The following is a 24258-nucleotide window of genomic DNA, read 5'->3' on the forward strand; positions in this document are numbered from 1 at the left end:
ACCTTGTATGACTTCTCTCCACTTGATATCTACAAAGACTCTATTTCTAAATAAAGTCACAATCACAAGTATAGGGGTTTAGGTCTTCAATGTATCTTTTTAGGGGGGACACAACTGAACCCATGACACCATGTAATGAAATACTATTCATTTGTAAAAAGGAATGGAGTACTGATAAATGCTGCAACAATGTGAACCTTGAAAACTCTATGCTAAGTGAAAGAAATCAGACACAAAAGATCACATATTGTATTATTCTATGTATATGAAATGTCCAAAATTCATCTTTTCATTTTGGGTTTTATCTTTTTGGTGATGAGAATGTTCTAAAGTTCAATCATGGTGATAGTTTTGCAATTCTGTGACTATACTAAAAGCAACTGAATCACATACTTTGAAATGGGTGAGTTTTACGGTATATAAATTATATCTCAATCAAGCTATTAAAAAGACAAACCAATAAATAAGGATTTTAGTGGCAAAAGAATGTGAGAGTAACTGAGGGCATTTCCAGAAGTACTGAGCTTGGAAGGGTGGGGAGGGGTGGGAATGGATAGAAATGAGTGGAGGTGGAACAGGAGTGAGGGATCCCTCAGGCGAAGGATACCGTTCTGCCCTCTGGCCGTGGTCAGCTCCAACATCTGAATTCCTTTAACTCTTGTAATATTCTGGGACTTAAAAAAATATATATCTATCAAATGATAACTAGGTGCCAATTATATCTTGCAAATTCATCTGATCCTTTAAAAAAAAAAAAAGACTATTTTTTAAAACAGTTTTGCTGTTGTTGTTAGGTACCACTGAGTCATCTCCGACCCATAGCGACCCTATGCACAGCAGAACGAAACACTGCCCAGTCCTGCGCCAGTTCCACAATCCTTGGTATACTTGAGCCCATCCCCACAGCCACTGTGTCAATCCATCTTGTTGAGGGCCTAATATAACATAACAGTTCTCTTGCCATTTCCTCTCTATTGTTACCTTTTCCCTGTGTCCTTCTTTCCCACTCATTCCTCCCCTCTGAACTATCTCCCTGTGCAAATACTGCCCTTCTGATCTCCCACAGTTGATTAAAGACTGTATTCTTCAATCTTCATCAGTAAGTGCCTCAAGTCATCCTCACTTCCAGCAAGAAAAGTTGTGTCATCAGTGTATCACAGGTTGTTAATGATTCTTCCTCCAATATTCATGCCACGTTCTTCTTCATTATCTGCTCAGCACACAGATTGAACAAGTATGGTGAAAGGATACAACCTTGATGTACTCCCCTCTTGATTTTAAACCATACAGTGCCCCCTTATTCTGTTTGAACAGCAGCCTCTTGGTCTATGTACAGGTTCCTCATGAGCACAATTAAGTGTTCTGAAATTCCCATTCTTCTCAATGTTACTCATAATTTATTATGATCCACACAATCAAATGCTTTTGCATAGTCAATAAAACACAAGTAAACATCTTTCCAGTATTCTTTGCTTTGAGCCAAGATCCATCTGACATCAGCAATGATATCCCTTGTTCCACGTCCTCTCCTGAAACCAGCTTGCATTTCTGAAAGTTCTGTCAATATACTGTTGCAACCGTTTTTGAATTACTTTCAGCAAGATTTTACTTGCATGTGATATTAATTATATTGTTCAATAATTTCCACATTCTGTGGGATCACCTTTCTTTGGAATGGGTATAAATATGGATCTCTTTCAGTCAATTCGCCAGGTACCTGTCTTCCAATCTCTTGGCATAGCTGAGTGAGTGCCTCCAGCAGGGCATCCATTTGTTGAAACATCTCAGTGGGTATTCTGTCAATTCCTGGAGCCCTGTTCTTTGCCAATTCCTTCAGTGTAGCTTCAACTTCTTCCTTCAGTACCATTAGTTCTTGAACATATGCTACCTTCTGAAATGGATGAAGATCAACCATTTCTTTTTGGTATAGTGACTCTGTGTATTCCTTCCATCTTCTTTTGATGCTTCTTGCATCATTCAATATATTGCCCATAGAATCTTTCAATAATGCAACTTGAGGCTTAATTTTTTTCCTCAGTTCTTTCAGCTTGAGAAATACCAAGGCTGTTCTTCCCTTTTGGTTTTTGAACTCCAGTTCTTTGTACATTTCATTACTCTTTGAAATCTGTTCAGCTTTTTTATCTTGTCATTTCTTCAATTTGCTTTAGCTACTCTCTACTCAAGGGCAATTTCAGAGTCTCTTCTGACATCCATTTTAGTCTTATTTTCTCATCTTTTTAATGACCTCTTGTTTTCTTCATGGATGATGTTCTTGATGTCATCCCACAATTCCTCTGGTTTTCAGTCATTGGTGTTCAATGCATCAAATCTATTCTTTAGATGGTCTCTAAATTCAGGAGGGATATATTCAAGATCATATTTTGGCTCCCATGGACTTGTTTTAATTGTCAACTTCAAGCTGAACTTGCATATGAGCAGTTGATGGTCTGTTCCACAATCAGCTCCTGGCCTTGTTTTGGCTAAAGATACTGAGATTTGCCATCTCCTCTTGCCACAAATGTAGTCAATCTGACTCCTGTGTATTCCATATGGCAAAGTCCATGTGTATAGCTACTGTTTGTGTTGTTGAAAAAAGGTATTTGCAATGAGTAAGTCATTGGTCTTGCAAAATTCTATCATGTGATCTCCAGCATTATTTCTGTCACCAAGGCCAAAAAACAGTTTCAGATTTACAGAAAAATTGAGAAATAATAGAGAGTTCTACTTACCCCACATTCATTTTCTTCTATTATTATCTTATGTATGGTACATTTGTTACAGTTAATGCACAAATGTTGGTAAATTATTATAAACTAAGTCCAAACTTTATTGACATTTCCTTAGTTTTTCCTGAATGTCCTTTCTCTCTTCCAGAATCCCATCCAGGATATGCCATTTGTCGTTTCCTTAGGCTCCTCTTGGCTATGAGTTTCTTTAACTTTCCTCGTTTGTGATGGCCTTGACAGTTTGGAGGAGTACTTGTCAGGTATTTGCAATTTTTCTGATGTTTTTCTTCTAACTGGACTGGGGTTACGGTTCTTTGGGAGGAAGAACACAGAGGTAAAGTGTCATTTTAATCACATATCACAGATTATCAAAATGACTTATCAATATGATTACTGGGTGAGGTAGTATTTGTCAGTTTTCTCCAGATTTTTCCTTCTTTAGCCAGAAGTCACTATGCACAACCCACACTTAAGTAGTAGGAGTTAGACTCCATTCCTTGAGGGCTAAGTATCTACATAAATTACTTGGAATTATGCAGAGGAGAGAGTTGTCTCTTCTCTCCCTTTTATTTATTCAATTATTTATATCAGTATGGACTCATGGATATTTATTTTATACTTCTGGTTATAATCCAATCCTACATTATTGATTTTGTTGCTCAGATTGTTTCAGCTTTGGCCATTGGAAGCTCTTTTGGTTGACATACTCCCATCATTGTGGTTATTTTGTTTTGTTTCTTTTCCTTTTCTTGAGCACTTTCTTGCTTTCTGGCAGTACAAGACGAGCACTTATTATTATTATTTTATTATTTATCACAAAAACTTCAATCACACTGAAATGTAGAGAGGATAGTATAAAGAATTCTCTCATAGCTAACTGTTCCTTAGATTAAACAACTGTTAACATTTGTTGGTATGTTTACTGCATCTGTTTTTATTTTCATCCTAACAGATAAAATATTTTAAGAAGATAATCACAATATTACCGTGTCACTCAACAAAAAGAACAATTAATTCCAGAAGATCAACTAATACAAGCCAGTGTTTAGTTTTCTGTTTAAAAATGTATTTTTAGAGTTGGTTTGTTTAAATCAGGTTCACGGTGTACTTGGTTGAAATGTCTCTTAAGTCTTTTAAAATCTATAGTAATTTACTCTCTTCTTCTTTCCTCCCTCTCTCCCTTTCTTCCTTCCACCTTTCCTCCTTCTCCCTTTCTCTCTCTTTCTTTCATCCTTTCTTCCTAATGCCATTTATTTGTTGGAAAAAAAATCGGATCATTTATCCTACAAAGTTTTCCACATTCTGGATTTGCCTGAGTGATTCACAGTGTTAAGATGTTCATTCATCTTTAATATTTCTTATAAATTGGAGTAAGATGTAGAGGCTTGATCACAGTTCCACAGAAGTTAAAAAAAATGAATAAGGAAGTCTACCCCGACTTAATATTTCAATTTTGGTGACCCTTGTCTCTATCAGAAGTGTCCTCTTGGACTCACATCTTGAAGGAGGAGGTGAAACCCTGGGGCTGGGCTTTAAGGCTGTGAAGAATTCACTGCTGGTGATGCTGAGTGCAAATGCCAGGGGAGATGTAACCAGGACTGTGATTGTTTTTGCTAGTGCTCTGCTTACCAAGTTCCACAGATTTTTATGGACTGCCCCAACTCTATTTTTCCCATAAGCCCTATTATTTTTTAGCATGCCATTTTGTAGAATGCAAGGTTTTTAGCAACGTATATATGATGTTATAGCACAAATACCAGTATATCTTTACTGAAAAGAATAGTAGGGAATCAGGACAGTGCTGGAAATTTCTAGACATTTGGTGTGTGTTTGTCCAAGGCTTTCCATTTCACTCACCACAGCTCATTGCAGTCCTCTTGAAGGGACACCTGGGTCAGTGGCCTGGATCTTTACTCCTTTTTGGCATCTTCCTCAGTGGTCCATGGGGAAGGGTGCTGGCTGGAGCCTTAGCTCTGCTCCTCCTCAGTGCCCCTGCCTGGCAGAGCCTTCCCTCTATTCATGACCAGCCACCCTTGATTCTCCTGGCTCTGCCAGATTCACTCCCCCAGGTCCCCTCCTCTCAAGCAGGACAGCAAGATCAGTTTCTTTGACATACTGTGGATCAGCTGCCTGACTAATCCTCAGTACAGCAAATCGAGCACCCTCATCTGCCTGCCATGCAAGAAAGGGCTTTGGAAATGTTAATTGATGATGAGAAGACAAGTACTGACAGGCCATCCCAGACAACAGCTCATGCTTGCTGTGTGCTTCTGTTCCCAGGCAAAAAGGCAGATATATTGCTGCTTTGGGAGTTTTATTTTTTAATGATTTATTTACTGTGCTGAGAGAAAAGAATTTCTGTATCCTTTATTTCTTTACAGGTAGCCCTGGCTTACAGAAGAGTTTCTTTCCTAAATCTGTCTTTAAGTCAAATTTGTATGTAAGTTGGAACAGTTTGATACAATTCAATTCGTATCTACCATCAGTTAATTAAATGTCTGTCTTAGTATATAGTGTACTATCTATGCAGAAAAAACATTAAAGAACCACTTCCAGATACACTAAAACATCTTTAACATAATCATAAAGTAATAACAATGCTGCAATGCATGTCGAAAGCAGCATCCATTTGTTATTATGAACCATTGTATGTACCTCAACTTTTTAATATAATAGACTTTGCAGGGAGTGGTTTATAACTATGAGTTATACCTAAGTCCAACATCTGTAACCCAGGGAGGGACTGTCGGTATTTTACTCCCCATCCCCCAATGAATTTTTCAACAAGTGATTCCAAAGTCTTGGTGCCACTAAGAAATTTTATTTAAAATGTTCATCTTATAAAACATATCAAAATACTCTTTATAGTACATTTCTGAAGAGGGACATTGGGTGGGAAGCAATTGTGAAATCAAACTACCACTAGCTGACAGAGTTCCAGGGAAAAAAGAAAACAAAAAACTGCTTAATATGTGTGATCACATTTGTATCACACTTTTCCATTTGGGCATCACCATCTCCTTCCAAACCGAAAAAACACAACTCACTGCCATCAACTCAATTCTGACTCATAGCAACCTCCATTGGGTTTCCAAGGTGGTAAATCTTTACAGAAGTAGATTGCCCCATCTTCCCTGCGCAGAGCAGATGGTGGGTTTGAACCACCAACCTTCTGGTTTACAATCAAATGCCTTAGGCACCCCACCACCAGAGCTCTTTCTACATCTCCTTACTGCTCCAAAAATCAGTGTTGTGCCACTAGCGGCCTCTTTTGGGCATCAAGACTGTCCTTTATAGCTTTAGGCAAGTGTCCCCAGGTAGCATTCCTAGCTATCCTCTGGGTAGTGGAAATTAGGGCAGGAGTTGTCTCAGGCTCCAGCTGGGATTGTGTCAGCAGTGGCCACCCCATTGCCCCATGTTTCATGATGTAGGAATTTCCATGTCTGCAGGTGACTACAGATTGTTTGTGCCTTGTCCCAACAGATTCCATCCTGGCTACAGTTCCCAACGTAAAGTTTCAGGAAGGTTTCCACAGTGCTTGACTCTAACCAGGTGAGGACCAGAAGTAGAGATCCTTGCTTCTCACACCCAGAAGTTGGCATGACCATGGATGTAATTTCCTTTGTTTCTTCTCTTCCTGAGATCTCTCTGTAATATCTTCCCCACTTTCCTAATTCCCCACTTCCTCTGTTTTTTCTGGATACAGTACTCCGTCCCTCAGAAAGCAAGTCTCAAGTTGTTTCTTGGGTCTTACATATTTCTCAGTTTCCAGAACATTTTGGAGCTGGGTAGAGAGAAGGGCCAGCTTCAATTTCCTGGGTGAAGACCAGAGGACTAGACTGGGAATGGGATTCACTCCAATCTTGCCCACCACCTAGCTATATGCACCTTACGTAAATGACAGACATGAAGTTAACCTTGGTTTACTCAATGTAGAATGGAGATAAAACTAATCCATTTCTCAGGCTTGTTAAACAAACAAATTCACTACCATCGAGTCAGTTCTGACTCACAGCGACATCCACTGGGTTTTTGAGGAAGTAAATCTTTATGGAAGTAGAGTGCCCCATCTTCCTTCCATGGCGCACCTGGTGGGTTTTAATTGCTGACCTTCTGTTAGCAGCCAAATGCCTTATCAACTATGCCAGCAGAGCTCCTTCTCAGGCTTGTTGGGATATTATAATTGTTCTGGTGGTGCATTGCCTAAGGCATTTGACTGCTGACCAGAACACTGGCAGTTCAAACCCACCAGCCACTCCTCAGAAGGAAGACTGGGCAATCTACTTCTGTAGAGATACCACCTCAGAAACCCAAGGAGTGGTCGCTATGAGTTAAGTCAACCCAATGGCAGTGAGTTTTATTACTATTATTATTATTACTATTAGTTTTCAGAAGGGTAATCCCAGCAGGTTTAGCTACAGGAGCCCCTTTCCTACAAAGTCAGACTCAAGGCTGTGGTGGTCAAAGGCAGCCACATATGGTGAAGCTACTCAGCCCTAATTTCCCACCTGCCCTCTAGGCTTCTCTCCCTCAACCCCTCCAGGAAGCCACCATGCTCCTGTTATCTTTCAGATGTCTGTTGGACTTACTGTTACTTCCACAGCTTCCCCTTTCAGACCAGACCCAGGAGCTCTCCCCTACTCTGTAGACCAAGAAAATTGGGGTGCTGAGTGAATCTCCCATGACTTGTCTGTCAGTTTGTCATACTGTGGTGGCTTGCATGTGGCTGTGAGGCTGGAGGCTATGCCACCAGCAGGGTCACCCATGGTGGACAGGTTTCAGTGGAGCTTCCAGACTAAGACAGGCTTGGAAGAAGGAAGGGGCCATCCACTTCTCAAAGAATTGACCAGTGAAAAGCTTATGAATAGTGGTGAAACACTGTCAGATATATTACTGGAAAACTTTATGAATAGCTCTGAAACTTTGTCCGAGATAGTGCTGGAAGATGAGCTCCTCAGGTCTGAAGGCACTCAAAATGAGACTGGGGAAGAGCTGCCTTCTCAGAGTAGAGCTGACCTTAATGATGTGGATGGAGTACAAAGCTTTGGGGACCTCCAATTGCTGACATGGCACAACTCAAAATGGGAAGAAACAGCTGCAAAAATCCATTAATAATCAGAACATGGAATGTACAACGTATGAATCTAGGAAAATTGGAAGTTGTCAAAAATGAAATGGAAAGCACAAGCATCAATATCCTAGGCATTAGTGAGCTGAAATGGACTGGTTTTGGCCATTTTGAATCAGGCAACCATGTGATCTACTATGCTGGGAATGACAAATTGAAGAGGAATGGCATGGCATTCATTGTCACAAAGAATATTTCAAGACTTATCGTAAAGTACAATGCTATCAGTGATAAGATAATATCCACACACCTACAGAGAAGACCAGTTAATACTACTATTATTCAAATTTATGCACCAACCACTAAAGCCAAAGATGAGGAAAATGAAGATTTTTACCAAGTTCTGCAGTCTGAAATTGACCAAACATGCTATCAGGATGTGCTGATTATTACTGGTGTTTGGAATGCAAAAGTTGGAAACAGAAGAATCACCAATAGTTGGAAAATATGGCCTTTGTGATAGAAACAACACTGGAGATCTCATGATAGAATTTTGCAAGACCAATGACTTTGCAAATACCCTTTTTGAACAACACAAACGACAGCTATACACATGGACTTTGCCAGGAGTACACAGGAATCAGAATGACTACATCTGTGGCAACAGGTGATGGAAAAGCTCAATATCTTCAGCCAAAACAAGGCCTGGAGCTGACTATGGAACAGACCATCAATTGCTCATATACAAGTTCAAGTTGAAGGTGAAGACAATTAAAACAAGTCCACAAGAGCCAAAATATGACCTGAAATATATACCTCCTGAATTTAGAGGCCATCTAAAGAATAGATTTGATGCACTGAACACCAATGACTTAAAACCAGAGGAATTGTAGCATGACATCAAGAACATCATCCATGAAGAAAGCAAAAGGTCACTGAAAAGACAGGAAAGGAAGAAAAGACCAAAATGGATGTCAGAAGAGGCTCTGAAATTTGCCCTTGAATGGAGAGTAGCTAAAACAAATGGAAGAAACAACAAGATAAAACAGCTGAACAGAAGATTTCAAAGAGCAGCTTGAGCAGACAAAGACAATTACTATTAAGAAATGTGCAAAGATCTAGAGTTAGAAAACCAAAAGGGAAGAACAGCTTCATTATTTCTCAAGCTGAAAGAATTGAAGAAAAAATTCAAGCCTCAAGTTGCAATATTGAAAGATTCTATGGGCAAAATATTGAATGATGCAGGAAACATCAAAAGAAGATGGAAAGAATACACAGAATCACTATACCAAAAAGAATTGGTTGATGTTCATCCATTTCAGGAGGTGGCATATGATCAAGAATCAATGGTATTGAAGGAAGAAATTGAAGTTGCACTGAAGGAATTGGCAAAGAACAAGGCTCCAGGAATTGACGGAATACCCACTGAGATGTTTCAACAAACAGATGCCATGCTGAAGACACTCACTTGTCTGCCAAGAAATTTGGAACCTGGCCATCTGACTGGAAAAGATCCACATGTGTACCCGTTCCAAAGAAAGGTGATCCCACAGAATGTGGAAATTATTAAACAATATCATTAATATCACATACTAGTAACATATGGCTGAAGAGAATTCAAATACTGTTGCAGCAGTATATTGACAGAGATGTAAGCTGGATTCCAGAAGAAGACGTGGATTGAGGGATATCATTTCTGATGTCACATGGATCTTGGCTGAAAACAAATACCAGAAAGATGTTTGTGTTTCATTAACTATGCAAAAGCCTTAGATTGCATGGATCATAACAAATTATGGATAATACTGAGAAGAATGGTAATTCCAGAACACTTGATTGTGCTCATGAGGAAGCTGTACATAGACAAGGAGGCTGTCATTTGAACAGAACAAGGGGATCCTGAATGATTTAAAATCAGGAAGGAAGTGCAACAGGGTTGTATCATTTCACCATACTTATTCAATCTGCATGCTAAACAAATAATCTGAGAAGCTGGACTATATGAAGAAGAATGTGGCATCAGGATTGGAGAAGACTCATTAATAACCTGTGATACGCAGATGACACAACTTTGCTTGCTGAAAGTGAGGATGACTTGAAGCACTTACGGATGAAGATTAAAGACTTCAGTCTGCAGTATGGATTACACCTCAATATAAAGAAAACAAAAGTCCACCAAATTGGACCAATAAGCAGCATCACAATAAATGGAGAAAAGTTTAAAGTTGTTAAAGATTTCATATCTACAATCCACACCAATGGAAGCAGCAGTCAAGACATCAGACAATGTATTGCACTGGGCAAATCTGCTGCAAAAGACCTCTTTCAAGTGCTGAAGAGTAAAGATGCCTCTTCAAAGACTAAGGTGAACGTAATCCAAGCCATGGTATTTTCAGTCACCTTACATGCACGTGAGAGCTGGATCATGAACAACGAAGACTGAAGAGTTGATGCTTTTGAGTTGTATTGTTGGCGGAGACTACTGAAAATACCATGGACTGCCAAAAGAACAAACAAATTTATCCTGGAAGAAGTGCAGTGTGAATGCTCCTTGGAAGTGAGAATGGCCAGACTTTTTCTCATCTGGTTTGGTCATGTTGTCAGAAGGGACCCTTCCCTGGAGAAGGATATCATGCTTGGTAAAGTGGAGGGTCAGCGAAGAAAGGGAAAGCCTTCAACTAGATGGATTGACACCATGGCTGCAACAGTTGGCTCAGGTATAGCAAGGATTGTAAGGCTGGCACAGGACCATGCAGTGTTTAGTTCTGTTGTACACAGGGTTGCTATGAGTCAGAGCCGACTCAATGGCACCTAATAAAAACAACAAGTGAACCCCAGACCAAGCAGCCCATAGCCTGCCCACCCCACCTTCCAGTTCTACCAGTGCCTTCCAGAAGCAAGGGATGCCCTTTCCCAATCTCTTTCCAAGCTCACCCTGACTTTCAGCTCACAGTGCCTAGGGAAGTGTTATGGATCATATATGTGTTGGGATCCTACCCCTACATCTATGGGTATAATCTGATACAATGTAATGTAATCACTTTACATCAAATGCAATGTGATATGATCACCTTCCATAATGCAATTTTATTTAATATAATCAACCAATTAGTTGAGGTCATAGCAGTGTGGGGTGGATCCTAAACCTAATAATTTCTGAGTTATAAAAAGAGCAGAACACACACACACACACACACACACACAGAGGAAGACAGACATGGTGTGAGGATCATCTACAAACCAAGGAACTAGGAACATTCAGGACTACCTACAAGATGATATCAACATGACTAGACCCAGATTTAGACTCCTAGTCTCCAGAACTGTGAGAAAATAAATTTCTGTTCTTTAAAGCCACCCATTTATGGTGTTTCTGTTAGAGCAGCATTAGGAACTAAGTCAGAGGGATAGATGGAGGGGGAGTTGAGCAGAGCATCTGGAAGTTCTACATACTCAAACACAGCTCTCTCAGGATTTCCAGTTCAGCTTCCTGAAAATAAAGTTTTATAGGGTGGGGGGTAGGGAAGATTAGGGTATTTCATTACTTACGAAACTCCTCTTAGGACTGGAGGGTCATTGCTACAATATATCTGATGAGATTTATCTTTTTGTGGAGGTTCAATTCCTTTGCTTTTTTCCCCAAAATTTGGCCCAGAACCCAGGCCACATACTAAGGCATACCAGAGTGTCAGAAGTCACTAAGAAACACATTACTTCAGAGCAGCTAGATTTGGGGGATAGGAAACCATGCTTTTTCTCCAAATCAATTTTGCTGAAGAATGGCATGCCCTACCATCCCTGAGCTCCCAGGAAGTTTCTGTTACATGGAGCAGAAATTCTGGGTCCACTTGGTAAAAATAGCTTTTTTTTATGTATTGACTAGCAAAATACTCCATTTTTAAAACCATGCTGGGTTCCTCTACGGATAAAATGGAGGATAACCCCCCAAGGAAAGTTAAAGCTTTAATGCAGTCCTGCAGACTTCTGCTTCATTTCATTGTAAATTGAGTGCAGTAAAACACAGCATCGGCAGCCTGCATAAAACAGCTGTATATTTTCTTTTGTGTAAAGAGCTAATTCTGAGGTGTAACACTTCTCACCTAAGAGAAGTCGAATGGTGGTGATGGCTCCCATACACTAATTGTCTTCTTTTATATTTTTGGCTTGAACTCTAATTTACTTACAGTTTAATAAACATCAGTTCTTGCTGCGAAATATCTAAGTACCTGGGAGATTGAATACTTAGGCAGTCAAATGCTCTTACTCCCAACACTAATCTTCAAACCCTCTGCATTCTAAACAGACTTCTAAAGGAGAGTGGCTCTTTAAAGATTTGTGAATCACTTTTAATTTAAATGTACAGTTTAGAAACCATAATCTGGCAGGAGACTTATACTTAAAAAGAAAAAAAAGAAGCTAAGGCTTTCCTCTGGTGGTGTAGTGGTTAAAACATTTGGCTGCTAACCAAAAGGTCAGTGGTTCAAACCCACAAGCTGCTTCATGGAAGAAAGATGAGGCAGTCTCTTGCTTCTATAAATATTTATAGCCTTGGAAACCCTATGGGGTTGCTATGAATGGGAATCGACTTGGTGGCAACGAGTTTTGAGTTTTCCTAGTTTAGATGTTGTTACCTGCTATCGAGTTGGCCCTGACTCATGGTGAACAGAATCAAACAGCTACAATCCATAGGGATTCACTGGCTGATATTTGGAAGCAGATCACCAGAACTTCCTTCCTAGTCTGTCTTAGTCTGGAAGCTCCACTGAAACCATCTCATTGTCATGGCAACATGCCAGTCTCCATTGACAGGTGGGTGGTGGCTACCTATAAAATGCATTGGCTAGGAATTGACTTCTGGTCTCTCACATGAAAAGTGAGAATTCTACCACTGACCCACCACTGCCCCTCTACCCACCACCACCAAGTTTAGATTCTAGGCATGAATTGCCAGCTTCCATCATTGCTAGATGCAAAAGATGTAAATTGTATGGGCATTTGTTTCCCTGACTTGGATTCTCCGAGCAGTCTCCTCAGGAAGACTTGGTTACTTTTTAAGGTGTTTTCTTACTCATCTTTGAGAATTCAGAAAATGTACACCAATGAAGGCAGAGGAGGTAGGTTTCAACATAATCTGGCAGTCCATCTCTATTTTAACACTTTACTTTTGTTTGACACTAACTCCTTAACTCCTTTTCAATCTTTAGAACACTTTACTCCTGAAATGGTGATGCTGAGGTTACTTTAATGATGATCTCAATTTATATAAGTATAATTAATGCTAGTCATTTGTTTCAACAGCTATGACTTCTCAAACTTCAGTGTTTGACCCAGAGGGCTTGCCAAAAGATTCTGATTCAGCAGGTCTGAAATTCTGCATTTCCATGGAAGTCTCAGAGGCGGTTGGTGCTACTGCTGGCCCAGGGACCACACTTTGAGTAGCCAGAAACTAGCTGAGTTAGCTGATTCCATCCTCAGTACAACCTATGAGGTAGATATTCTTTTTCAGAGGAAGTCACTGAGACTTCAGAGTTTAAGTAACTTACCAGAGGTGGCCTGCCTATAAATGGCAGGGCCTAAATATCATTTAATTCAGTCTGACTCTGAAGTCTGAGCACATAACTGCTGCACACATTGCCTTCCTTTTTCCGTAGGTGCTCTTGTGAAAAGGTACATGCAAAATTAGTTTGGTACATTGAGCTGAATCAAGAGAATTCTGTGTAAGTCCTTCTTAAAACTAATAAACTATTCCTTACTTTATCCACATTGTCAGTCAAGGTTTGCTCACAGCCAGGCATGGCTGTGCTGCCATGAGGAGCCCACGTATCACTGAGCCCCTATGGTAGGCCAGTTCTGACTTACTGACAAGACAAGGGAGGAGGAGTCAGTGTGACGGAGCTCTCTGGTCACGTTTCTATAACGCTTTCAGCAGCCCCTAAAGAACCAATTTTCTTTCTGATTACTTTGGGGCAGGTTACTCAGAAAGGTTATAGGTAGAAGAGGTAACTTTCACACCTCACTTGAAGGTGACTAATGGTACAGTGCACCTTCTGAGTGTTGCTTCTCCATTTCATTGAAAAAATCCTCCTGTTATGGATTGAACTGTGTTTCCCAAAAACAGAATATTGAAGTCTTAACCCGTATCTATGAATGTGACATCATTTGGAAACTGAGTTTTTCTTCTGTTATTAGTTAAATTAAATGAAAGGAGCCCTGGTGGTACAGTGGTTAAGACAATGACTACTAACCAAAAGGTTGGCAGTTTGAATTCACCAGCTAGTCTGTGGGGAAAAGATATAGCAATCTGCTTCCATAAATATTATAGCCTTGGACACCGAATGGGGCAGTTCTACTCTGTCCTACAGAGTAGCTATGAATCAGAATTAACTCAATGGTAGTAAGATGAAGTTAAATGAGATCCTAGTGAAGTAGGGTCGCCTTATTCCTAATCCTTTCTAAGTGGTGTCTTATAAAAGGGGAAAAACAGAAAAGGAAACAGAGTCACACACAAGGGGAAGACAAACACCATGTGATGATAGAGGCAGACGCATTTATAAGGCAGCAAAGGAACACACACCAAGGTTTTGGCAGCCATCGAAAACTAAAAGAGAGGAACTTTATCAGTTAACAACAACAACAACAACAAACTAGAAGAGAGGCATGGAACCGTTCCTCTCTCAAAGCCCTTGGGAGGAACTGACACAACCAGCAGTGCTCTGATTTGGACTTCTGGCCTCCAGAACTGTGAGACAGCACATTTCTGTTCTTTAAAGCTGCCCACTCTGTGGGATTTTGTTTTGGCAGCCCTAGGAAATGAACATATCTCTTTTCTCTAACACTGTGCACTAAAGTCCTGGTCCTAAAGGGAGAGGCAACAGTTCATGGTGGTGACATGTGTAGGTTCTGGAGACTGCCTTGGTTTCAAATCCCAGCTTAACTAAGTTGTTAAGGGTTTGGGCAAGTCACATAACCTCTTTAGGCTTTGGTTTCCTCACCTGTAAAGGAGAGAGGATAATAACAGTATTTACCTCACAGGCTCGTTGTGAAAATTACATGAATTAATTCAGGCAAGGTGCCTAGCATGGGATCATCCTAATAAAACATTAGCAGCACTTCTCAACAGTGAGTTGAAACAATCTTGCCAAAAATGCCACTTGATAATATGGGTGATATTTCTGTTTTCTGTACTTATCTGTAAGGCCAACTAGCTAATTTTACTGATTCTTCCCAACAAGGAACAATGAGAAAAGCCCAGTGGCTTGGCACGCTCAAGTCAAGTTTACAAAATCTGGAAAGAATTAACACTATAAATAGTTCAAAACAGAGAGAGATATATAGGTGAATGTTGCACTTTTATGAATTGTTTCCGTTTACACATCAAGTCTTAAGGCTATTTAAATGAAGACTTCTGATTATAGTTGTGTGTAAAGGCAATGTTTGCTGAGCCTAGTTCCTGTGCTATAAATGCAGGGCTGAAATGCAAACATACTTGTAAAGTGGAAACACACTTTTATTTCCTAAGGGCCCTCTAATCAAGGCAAAAGCTATTAGTTGATCGCATAATTAACCTTAGGAATAGAAGTGTAAACAGCACAATTCATGAATTTGTTAATTGGCCTTTCCTGCTACCGATATTAGCCCAAGTTGGTCTGTTGTTCTCCTCTGTTGCTCATCTTAAATAGGAAGTTTTCTAATTTGGATTGCTCCAAAACAAGCAAGGGAAAAGAATGAAGCAGATAGGTATTTTAACAATTTGAGAATATTCTATAGGTTAGTGACTTTTTTTCCCCTTGAAAGTGGACACAATTTGAAGGAAGAGAAGCATCTATCTTAGCAGGTTCTTGGCTCTCTCCAGATTTCCGTTCTGTGCACTGATTAGCCAGATTGCCGGTTACTGATGTGGGAGGCCACCCCCCCAGGCAGTGGAGACATAAAACAACCAGTAATGCTCATCGGCAGTCATGCTTCCAGGACTCTGAATCTCAGTCTAATTTAGTTCTAATTTATTTTCCCCATTGCAGTGATGCCTTAGCTGAGTGGAAATAAACAGCAGTGCTGGGGTGTGTGTAGGCTGAGGCCCAGAGGATGGAAGACGTGTGTGTGTGTGTGTGTGTGTGTGTGTGTGTGTGAGTGAGAGGGAGGCAGAGGCTTTGGGGAGTAGAATATCGGAACCCTTCTGCAATGAGTTTTAAGGAACTGGACTTACCAAAACAGGCGACTTGAACTCTGTGAGAAGAGAAAAATGTCACAGCTTTTCTCCTTGGTGTTTCTTTTCCAACATGGAACCTGTGTGGGAACTTGGGCCAATGTTCAGAAGCAGCAAACGAACACTTAAGAGAGTTTTCATTAGAGCCCTGGTTATGAAGGATAGTTATTTAATTAAACTAGACCTTGGGCCTCCAACGACTACTTTAATTAGAAAAAAAATCACTGAGGGTAGTGAGATTAGGCCTGATTTGTTCACACATGTTAAAAAAAAAATTGAGGATACATCTTACTTTTGAATAGTCAGTGATGACTTCAGAAAGTTAAGATGCTACCCACTTAAAGAAACAATTCATTTTAGTAAGTGATGGTTAAATAATACTTAAAAATAAAACAATAACAAAAGAATAACCTTGTTAATGGTCTCTCTAAAAAAAGCATCAAACCCACTGTCAGGGAGTCAATTCCAACTCATAATCAACCTATAGGACACTGCCCCATAGGTTTCCAAGGCTGTAACTCTTTATGGAAGCAGATTGCCACTGACCTCTGGTTAGTAGCAAAGTGTTTTAGCCACTGTATCCGCAGAGCTCCTCAGGTCTCTATCGGTCCTTTGAAATCTTAAGGATTCTTGCACTAAGAGTCTAGGTCTCCAGCCAGAAAGCCATGGTGAAACAAATACCAATGAATAGCCTGTGGCTATGGAGCCTAAACACCACAAACCTCCAGTGCAGAGACATGGCATATTTGTGGTTTTGGGGCTTTTTGAAATATAGATGTGTTCAAAACAAAAAATCAGGTGGTAGCAGTCTGTCTGTCATTTAGACCTTAGGACAGCTTGGAGAACTGAACTAACAGCAGCAAGTCCCTCACCAGTCCATTGGTTCTGGAGCCTTTGTTGTTGTTGTTGTTGTTATGTGCCATCGAGTCGGCCCCGACTTGGGTTTCCGAGGCAGTATCACTACGGAAGTAGGATTGCCCAACCTTCCTTCCGAGGAGTGGCTGGTGGGTTTGAACCGCCAGCCTTCTGGTTAGCAGTCAAGTGCCTTAGCCACTATGCTACCAGAGCTCCTTCTGGAGCCTTTAGAGAGAGCCAAAACCAAAAAAAATCAAACTCACAGCCATCCAGTCAATTCAGACTCAGAGCAACCCCCACTGGGTTTCCAAGGCTGTAAATCTTTACGGAAGCAGACTGACTCATCTTTCTTTCGTGGAGCAGCTGGTGAGTTCAAACAGGGGCCTTTTGGTTAGCAGCCAAATGCCTTAACCACTGTACCACCAGAGCTCCTTAATGAGAGCAGCCAGGGCAATTGAAGAATTCAGAGAAATGCCTATGGTTACTCTAGGCAGATCTGGAAGGTCAGGGGTAAATCACAGTGACAGCATACCCTGTCACAGTTCGGCTGGTGTCACTGTCTACCCAGACCTATTCACTCTGCACACTTCCAGGTATGAAACGGTGTTTGGCCTTGGTGGAATTATGCCTTCACCCTAAGGATTCCACATTGCTGGCATGCTTTCAGCTCTTTGCTTCTGCCCTGCTACTGGCCCCATCTTATTGGTCTCTTTGAGACTGTATCTAGAATTTCAAGGGAAAGAAATTTTTCAAAATGAGGTATCCTGAACTTTGCTATATGAAAAGTTGTTGTTGTTGTTGTTATGTGCTGTCGAGTCGGCCCCGACTCATAGCGACCCCTCCTTGGGTTTCCGAGGCAGTATCACTACAGAAGTAGGATTGCCCAACCTTCCTTCTGAGGAGTGGCTGGTGATATGAAAAGTTAAGTCATTTTCATTTTGCTGAGAAGTATTTCCAGGTAGAGAAAACACCACAAAATTTTAAAAAAGTAAAAAGAGATAAAACCTTTCTTTAAGAAACAAACAAAACCTTATGGGACAAGTTGAAAAGAAGAGCTGATGGAAAAACAGGTGGTAGATAGCATGGGAATAGGTATGGAGGAGAGGGGTAGCTGATATTAAGGAGGCTTCAATTTATCCATTCACATGTGCTCAGACCAGAACCTAAAGCTAAAAGCCCTGGGGCTTACTTGTTTCAGATCTTAATGTAAGTAGCTTTTCACCTTGAATCTGAGGGATAGTGGTAGTAATGATAATAAATATGTTTTATTAAGTACTTACGAGCCATTGACTCTGCTTAGTACATTACATACATCATCTAGTGAGTCTTCCAGACTAGGATTACTAGTGATTATTATTGTGCCCACTTTACAGACAAGAAAACTGGGACACAGAGAACATTGGCTAATTGCTTACACACAGCTTGTACTCCTGAGTTCTACTTTGCTGTAGAACAACTGCAGAAGGAACACCCCTAACCTTCTCTGTGACCTTAGCATAGGTAATTTATGGTGACGAGCTACAATCAATGCTCTGTTGATGGATGCTAATTGGCACCAGTAAAGAAATATCATGATTTCTAAAATCTGCCATGTTGACTGTGTGTGTGCGTGCGCATTTGTTACTTTTTTCTTTTTTAAAAAATCAAGATAATGCAAATAATCAAAACATAAAAAGCCTTCACTCCTTTCCTTTTTCCTCCACTCACCCACAGAGGCAATCACTTTTGACTTATTTAGTTCATTCTTCTGGTATGTATCTCCTATTTCTAAATAACATGCTATCTTCTTATTTCTTGATGTTTTTCATTTAACACGTTAAAAATTTCCAATTATAGTAGATGAGAATTTAACTCTCTTCCCTTTATCTCAGTTTCTTCCTCTCACCTCCATTTGTTTTAGGAAAATTATTAAACAGAATTTACATTTTCATGGCTAACTACGATTTACTATAGGACTGAACAGTGGGCAATGATTATATTTTTTCACATAACTCTTTTGAATAATTGCCTCATTTATATCTATTGCATAATTTTTAAAAAATATATTGAACGTTTTATGTTCTAAATGCATCATCAGACATAAATGAGGAGTATTTTTTCCCCTCTAAATGCTCTATCATGATAGTTGGCTCATTTATCATTTCCTCTTGTGGTCTTGGGCCCTTTCTCTCATGGTCCTTGCTCACACCTTGGTTGGTAGTTCTTGAGCCAAAATGTCCATCTATCATCCTAGAACTCCCTTCTTTTGTATTGGAGTTTCTAGTTTCTGTGTACCATGCATACCGTATTTTCCTCTTTCTTGCTTTACTTCTTGGTTTTGTTGGACCACATCTTTCACAAACTTAAGAAAGGGTTTGTGAAAGGTAGTGTTATATAGTTCTTATATGTCTGATGTTGAGAATGGAGGAGGGCCAGGCCTGTCATACATGGGGTTGCTATGAGTTGGAAACGACTTGACAGCACCTAACATTACTACTCATGTCTGAAAATATCTTTATTCTCCCTCTCGCTTATTAATAGTTTCGCTGGGTGTAGAATCTAAATGGAAAAGAACTTGCCTGTGGAATTTTTAAGACTTTGGTCTTCTAGCATCTGAGGTTATTTTGCTGTTGTTGCTGGTGGTGGTGCTTGCTATTGAGTTGATTCTCACTCATGGCGACCCCATGTGTACAGAGAACTTCTCTGTAGGATTTTCAAAGCTGTGCTCTTTTGCAAGCAGATCACCAGACCTGTTTTCCTACGTGTTTCTGAGTGGAGTCAAACAGCTAACCTTTAAGATAGTAATCAAGTGCTTAACCATTCATCCCAACCAGGGACTCCATGTAGAAGTTCTGAATGCAAATTCTTAAAAAAATTTTTCACCCTGATTTTCTTTCCAGAATTTTTAGAAGTTGCTTTTAATCCAGGTGTTCTAAAATTCCATAATGATGAATTGTAGTATGGATTGCCCCCCACTACACACACACTCATTAAAGGTACTAAGTAGGCCCTTTTCAATTCTGTTCATTTTTTCTTGTATCATTTCTCTGGATAAATTATTCCCTCCAGTGTTTTTTTTTTTTTTTTTTTTTTAATTATTATTTTTTAACTCCTGTTATTTGATATCAAACTTCCCATTTGATGCTCTTTTCTATTTTCTCTTATAATTTCCAACTTTTCTTTTAAGTTTTGATTTCCTCAGTTTTAATTTTCCATTCAAGTTTTTATTTTTAAAAAAATTTCTATCATATTTTAGTTCCCATGGCTCTTTTTAAAATTGTATCCTGTTATATAATGTTATAAAATACAGTATCTTATCTTTCTGAGGATATTATAGTTTTTTTTTCTTCAAAATTTATCCCATAGATTTTTGTTTACTTTGAGGGCTTTTTCAAATGTTGGGTAGTTCTTGACTATCTCTTTATATTTTAGAGACAGACACTAAAACGTAAACTGGAAGCTCTCCATGTGTGGTTGGGGCTCATTGAATAGTGAGTTCTCCTTTGATTGGGTGAAGGACCAGCATTTTTTAAAAAAAATTTTTATTTTAAGAGCTTGTTTTACATTTAACGTAACACATACATTTAATTTCATTCCCCATTCACCATGTCCAACCTTAACCCAGTCTCCTCCCCTCCTTGCCCTGTAACCCTCCTCTTGTGCCCCTCATATGTATGCACTCCTGTTTGTCCTGCATTTCCTCAGTTTGAATGTTGGTCCTCTGGTCTCCCGTGGTCTATCACTCTAAGGGATGTATTACCATAGAATATGTGGGTGCATCATCCTGGGCAGAGTGGTCTGCATGTACATCTTGTTAACTATTGGGCTGAGAGCCCATCCCTGGGGGTGAGTTTTATTCCAGGCACAGAATGTATTCCAGGGCTGTAGTATTGGGAGTCTTGCCAGATTTCATCTGACCAGTAATTCTGGTCATTATTGAGTTTTTGGATTTTGCTCCACATTTTCCCTCTCTCTTTATCCAGGATCTCCAGATTTGATCCTTTCCTGAGTGGTTGGCATTGGTTGCTGGGCACCATCTAATTCTTCTGGTTTTGAGGGCCATCGTGTCCTAGGGCTGATTGCTTCTAAATACCTTTTTTTTTTTTTTTTTGCATTCTTCTTCACTTAGATACTAGGAGACCATTAGCTGCATCTTAGATGCCCACTTGAAAGCTTTTAAGACCCCAGTCGCTACTCACCAATGTAGGATATGGAGCAATGCTTTTATGTATTTTGTTGTGCCAGTTGAGTCTGGTGTCCTCCAGTACTATGGTCTTGAGATGGTAGATCTATTGGATCTCTCTCCCATAGTGTCGGGATGTCTGTGAGGGATTACTCTGTGTCTGTCTTCTATTGTTTCTGCAAGGACTGCAGGTATTTTGTATCACTGGTGTCTGTGCAAGATAACCCTCAGCTGAATCCATCCTTGATCTAGAGTATACTTCTGTTCACTGACCCTTGTCTGATTATCTCAGTGTTTATGTGTTTTATCTGTATAGCCTAGTGTTTGGTGTTAATGGCAACGCAGTATTGTGGACAGATTGGTTGGTATTAGCATCTGTTGTCTCTTATGTGTACAATTCAGTGTCCTCTCATTTCCTAATGTTATTATGGTGGTCATATATCCTTCCCGTATATCCCTCCCCCTACCCATGTCAGCATGTAGGCCCCAACTAGCCCGAAATTATTCTCTCCCCCTCCCTCCCCATCCCAGTAACCTAGTAGGTGAGTTCCCTTTCCCAAGCAAACTCTTCTCTGTCTTTTTACAGTAATAGGCTCATATAGTATTTGTCCTTCTGTGAATGGCTTATTTCACTCAGCATAATGTCCTCCAGGTTCATCCACATTGTGAGATGATTTGCGTATCCCTCATTGTTCTTTAATGTGGCATAGTATTCCATTGTGTGGATATACCATAATTTGGTTATCCACTCATCCGCTGATGGGCATTTAGGTTGCTTCCATCTCTTTGCTGTAGTGAATTGTGCTGAGATGAACACAGGTGTACATATGTCTATTCGTGCGCTCTCTCTCACCTCTTTAGGATCTATTCTTAGTAATGGAATTGCTGGGTCAAATGGTACTTCTATTTTCAGTTTTTTAAGGAAATGACATACTGTTTGCTACAATGGTTGTACCATTTTCAATCCCACCAGCAGTGTACAAGAGTTCCAATCTCTCCACAACCTCGCCAGCATTTGTTACTATTTGATCTGCTGAATTTTGCTATTATTGCTGGGGTGAGATGATATCTCATTGTTGTTTTGATTTGCATCTCTCTAATGATGAATGATCATGAGCAATTTCTCTTGCTTGCTGGCTGCCTTTATAACTTCTTTGGTGAAGTGTCTGTTCAAGTCTTTTGCTCATTTGTGAATTGGGTTATTTGTCTTTTTGGTGTTGAGGTGTTGAAATTTTCTATAGATTTTGGAGATAAGTCCTTTATCAGATGTATCATAGGCAAATATTTTCTCCCAATCTGTAGGTTCTCTTTTTACCCTTTTGATGAAATCTTTCGATGCACACAATAATTTAATTTTTAAAGGGTCCCAGTCATCTAGCTTCTCTTCTATCTCCTGCATATTCTGGGTTATGCTTGACAGTCTATTTATGCTGTAAATTAGGGCTCCCAGATTTGCCCCTATTTTATCTTTGATGAATTTTATAGTTTTGGATTTTACATTTAAGTCTTTGATCCAGCTTGAGCTTGTTTTTGTGTATGGGGTGAGGTATGGGTTTTGTTTCATTTTTCGATAGGTGGGTATCCAGTTTTGCCAGCACCATTTGTTAAAGAGGCTGTCTCTTCCCCATTTAATGGGTTTTGGACCTTTGTCAAAGATCAGCTGTCTACAGATGGATGGGTTGATATCTGGACTTTCTATTCTGTTCCATTGGTCTATCTGTCTATCATTGTACCAATACCATGCTGTTTTGACTACTGTGGCTGTATAGTAGTTCTTAAGGTCTGGGAGTGTGAGACCTCCCACTTTGTTTTTCGTCTTGAGAAGTGCTCTGCTTATTCAAGGTCTCTTTCCTTTCCATATGAAATTAGTAATTAGTTTTTCCATGTTCTTAAAAAATTTTGTTGAAATCTGGATCGGGATTGTGTTAAATGTATAGATTGCTTTAGGCAGTATTGACATTTTCACAATGTTTGTCTACCTATCCAGAAGAACAATGTAGGTTCTTTCATTTATGTAGTGCCCTTGTTGTCTCTTGTAGCAGTGTTTTATTGTTTTCTCTGTATAGGTCTTTTGTGTCTCTGGTGAGGTTTATTCCTAGATATTTTATCTTTTTCATAGCTATAGTGAATGGTATTGTTATCCTTGTTTCTTTATCAGAGGACTCCTTGTTGGTGTAGAGAAATCCAACTGAGTTTTGTATGTTGATCTTGTATCCTGCCACTTTGCTGAATGTCTCTATTAGTTCCACTAGTTTTTTCATTGAGTCCCTTGGGTTTTCTATGTATAGGATCATATTGTTGTTGTTGTTATGTGCCCTTGAGTCAGACCTGACGCATAGCGACTCCTCCTTGGGTTTCCAAGGCGATATCACTATGGAAGTAGATTGGCCCTCTTCCTTCCAGTATAGGATCATATCATCCACAAATAGAGATAGTTTTAATTCCTCTTTGCCAATATGCATGCCTTTTACTTCTCTTTCTTGCCTTATTGCCCTGGCCAGGACTTCCAATACAATGTTAAAAAGAAGTGGTGATAGAGGGCATCCCTGTTCTTAGGGGGAATGCCTTGATTCTTTTTCCATTAATAATGATGTTGGCTGTTGGCTTTGCATATATACCCTTTATTATGTTGAGGAATGTCCCTTCTATCCTTATTTTGCTGAGAGTTTTAAATAGGAATGGATGTTGGATTTTATCAAATGCCTTTTCTGCATCAATTGATATAATCATATGGTTCTTTTCCTTTGTTTTGTTTATGTGGTGGATTACATTGATTGATTTTCTGATGTTGAACTACCCTTGTAAACCTGGTATGAATCCCACTTGGTCTGGATGTATTAATTTTTTGATATGCTGTTGGCTTCTGTTGGCCAGGATTTTGTTAAAGATTTTTGAGTCTATGTTCATGAGTGTAGTTTCGTTTCTAGTGGTGTTGTTCCCTGGTTTTGGTATTAGTGTTATGCTTGCTTCATAAAATAAGTTTGGGAGTACTCCATCTTTTTCTGTGTTCTGGAATAGTTTGAGTAGCATAGGTGTCATCTCTTCTCTGAATATTTGATAGAATTCTCCAGTGAAGCCATCAGGGCCAGGGCTTTTCTTTGTGGGAAGTTTTTTTTTATGACCTGTTTAATTTCTTCCCTTGCTATGGGTCTGTTCAAGCTTTATGAGTGGGATAATTGAGTTAGGTCTTGTGAGTCTAGAAACTTGTCCATCTCTTCTAGGTTCTCAAATCTATTGGTGTACA

This window comes from Orycteropus afer, unplaced genomic scaffold, assembly GCF_000298275.1.
Source record: "Orycteropus afer afer isolate SDZICR_OR568_19922 unplaced genomic scaffold, OryAfe1.0 scaffold00578, whole genome shotgun sequence".
NCBI lineage: Eukaryota > Metazoa > Chordata > Mammalia > Tubulidentata > Orycteropodidae > Orycteropus > Orycteropus afer.